Source organism: Suncus etruscus, chromosome 1 (genome assembly GCF_024139225.1).
Source record: "Suncus etruscus isolate mSunEtr1 chromosome 1, mSunEtr1.pri.cur, whole genome shotgun sequence".
In the NCBI taxonomy this organism is placed as follows: Eukaryota; Metazoa; Chordata; class Mammalia; order Eulipotyphla; family Soricidae; genus Suncus; species Suncus etruscus.
The window spans coordinates 8509866-8513116 of NC_064848.1; the positions used below are offsets into that span (position 1 = coordinate 8509866).

The following is a 3251-nucleotide window of genomic DNA, read 5'->3' on the forward strand; positions in this document are numbered from 1 at the left end:
GTGCTCTCTTCGGCAACACATTTACTAAAATTGGAACAATACAGAGAAGATTAGCATGGCCCCTGCGCAAGGATGACACGCAAATTCGTTATCCATGTCTGGTCTTAGGGGCTAAAGTTCAATGAGAATACAATTGCAGTGAACTATTTTTTTGTGTGTGTGTGTGTGTTTTGGGTCACACCTGGCAGCACTCAGGGGCTACTCCTGGCTTTACGCTCAGAAATTGACCCCAGCAGGCTCGGAGGGACCATATGGGATGCTGGGATTCGAACCAGTGTCCTTCTGCATGAAAGGCAAATGCCTTACCTCCATGCTATCTCTCCGGCCCTTGCAGTGAACTTTCAATAGTCATCAATTTAGAGATAAAATGTTGAAGTGAGAAAAACAATTCTTTGAAGAAAAGAGTGGTTTTGAATATTGTGCCTCAAGGGTAAGGACTGAAGAATGCTCAGAGATGATTAAGAATTTTATAATTTGAACCAAAAAAAAAAAAAAAAAGGGCCCGGAGAGATAGCACAGCGGTGTTTGCCTTGCAAGCAGCTGATCCAGGACCAAAGGTGGTTGATTCAAATCCCGGTGTCCCATATGGTCCCCCCTGCCTGCCAGGAGCTATTTCTGAGCAGACAGCTAGGAGTACCCCCTGAGCACCGCCGGGTGTGGCCTAAAAAACAAAAAACAAACAAAAAAATTTTTATAATTTATACAGTAGTGAAGAGTGCTTGTCTTGAAGTACCCAGGTTGATCCCCAGTACCACATTTGGTCCTTCTAACTTGCCAGGAATGATTCCTGAATTTAGAAGTAGGAGTAAGCCCTGAACATGACCAGCTGTATTCCATAAGACAACAAACAAAATTTGAAAGCTTGATAAGCATAGAGTTGACCTGGGTTTGATTACCCTGTTGCATGGCCTGAGCACAAAGTCAGGAATAAGATGGTCATGGCCCCAGAATAAAACTTAAAAAAAATGAGTTATTATGACAATGATATTTGGAAAGATATCTGGACAAGAACTGGGAGCTGAAAAGAGGTAAAGTGATATGCAATGAGAGAGAGAGAGAGAGAGAGAGAGAGAGAGAGAGAGAGAGAGAGAGAGAGAGAGAGAGAGAGAGAGAAGAGTACTGTTAAAGTGTATTGGTATGACTGAAACTCCATGATCAACTTTGTAACTCTGTATCTTATAGTGATTCAATAAAAAATAAAACTGACCGCACACAAACCTTTTTTCAAAAAATGAGCAGATAGGGAAATAGCACCCAAGTGAAGGGTTTTGCCTTGATCGCAATCAAATCCTGTTTGACCCTTGGTGCCACACAAGTATCACTGGGTGGTGATGCTCTTACCTACCAGCACCACTCATACAGAATTGTTTTTGTTGGGCCTGGAGAGATAGCACAGCGGCGTTTGCCTTGCAAGCAGCTGATCCAGGACCAAAGGTGGTTGATTCGAATCCCGGTGTCCCATATGGTCCCCCGTGCCTGCCAGGAGCAATTTCTGAGCATGGAGCCAGGAGTAACCCCTGAGCAGTGCCGGGTGTGGCCCAAAAACCACAAAAAAAAAAAAAAAATTGTTTTTGTTTCCTTTTTTTCCCCCTCTGAGTCACACCCAACTGTGCTCAGGGATTACACCTGGCTCTGCACTCAGAAATCGCCCCTGGCAGGCTCGGATGCCAGGAATCAGTCAGCTGCGGGCAGGCAAATGCTGTCTCTCCAGCCCTTTTGTTTCCGTGGTTGCCGCACCTGGAGATGCGGCATAACTCAAATTCAATTATGAAAGATTGTGCTGATCACAGTTATTTCAATAAAATAAAATAAGAAAACCCCACCCACATTAAATTGGGCCAGAGCGATAGCACAGTGGTAGGGCGTTTGCCTTGCACATGGGTGACCGAAGACAGACCTGGGTTTGATCCTTGGTTTCCCATATGGTCCCCCAAGCCTGCCAAAAGTGATTTCTGAGCGCAGAGTCAGGAGTAACCCTTCAGCAACGCCAGGTGTGGCCCCCAAACACACAAATTAATAAAAATCAAATTATGTGGGACTTGGGCTGTGGTAGAGTGCATTCCTTGCATATATGAAGCCCTGAGTTGGCACGGAAAGTTTAAAACAATGTGTAAGCGGCTGGAGGACTAGTACAGTGGGTAGGGCGTTTGCCTCGCATGCTTCAGATCCAGCACCCCACACAGTTCCAGCACTTGCCCGGAGTGATCCCTGAATTTCGAGTAAGCCCTGAACATGACCAGCTGTATTCCATAAGACAACAAACAAAATTTGAAAGCTTGATAAGCATAGAGTTGACCTGAGTTTGATTACCCTGTTGCATGGCCCGAGCACAACGTCAGGAATAAGATGGTCATGGCCCCAGAATAAAACTTAAAAAAAATGAGTTATTATGACAATGATATTTGGAAATGATCATTCTGGACAAGAACTGGGAGCTGAAAAGAGGTAAAGTGATATGCAATGAGAGAGAGAGAGAAGAGTACTGTTAAAGTGTATTGCACGGAAAGTTTAAAACAATGTGTAAGCGGCTGGAGGACTAGTACAGTGGGTAGGGCGTTTGCCTCGCATGCTTCAGATCCAGCACCCCACACAGTTCCAGCACTTGCCCGGAGTGATCCCTGAGTGCAGAGCCGGGTGTAAGCCCTGGTCATCGCCACGTGTAAGCCCTGAGCAATTTATGTATAGGGAAGAAGTGGTGGGGCCAGAGTGGTGGCGCAAGCGGTAAGGCATTTGCCTTGCCAGTGCTAGCCCAGGACGAATCTCGGTTCGATCCCCCACATCCCATAGGGTCCCCCAAGCCAGGAGAGATTTCTGAGCGCAGAACCAGGAGGAGCCCCTGAGCGTCACCGAGTATGGTCCATAAACCAAAAACCAAAACAAACAAAAAAACACTAAAAAAAAAAACAAACAAAAAAACCCCAAAAGCCAAAACCCAAACCCAAAAACAAACAAACAGAACCCCCCCCCAAAAAAAAGGACAACAATAACAAAAAAAGAAAAAATAGAAGGAAAAGGTTTTGAGGAAAAAAGGAAGCCAGGAATGCTGTGGTGATAAGGCAGCCAGAGTCAAGACCGCTCAGGGCAACACTATCAATGTAGGCCTCTAAAAGGAAGAGAGAGGCATTGCAATCGCCTCAATCTCAGATCAACTGCGGTTGACCTGAATGAGCGTCAGACTTGTCTTCTCGCTGGACTTCTTCCTCTTCCTCCTCCTCTCTTCCTCTTCTTCTTCTGCTCCTCCTTCCTCCTCC

At 45.7% G+C, this 3251-nt stretch overlaps 1 non-coding gene across 1 annotated transcript; it reads left to right on the plus strand.

Moving 5' to 3' along the window:
* LOC126027219 (U6 spliceosomal RNA) lies at positions 1–107 on the plus strand. Its single transcript, XR_007502227.1, has one exon. It is a non-coding gene; the product is annotated as a U6 spliceosomal RNA (small nuclear RNA).
* Positions 108–3251: the final 3144 nt, after the last annotated feature.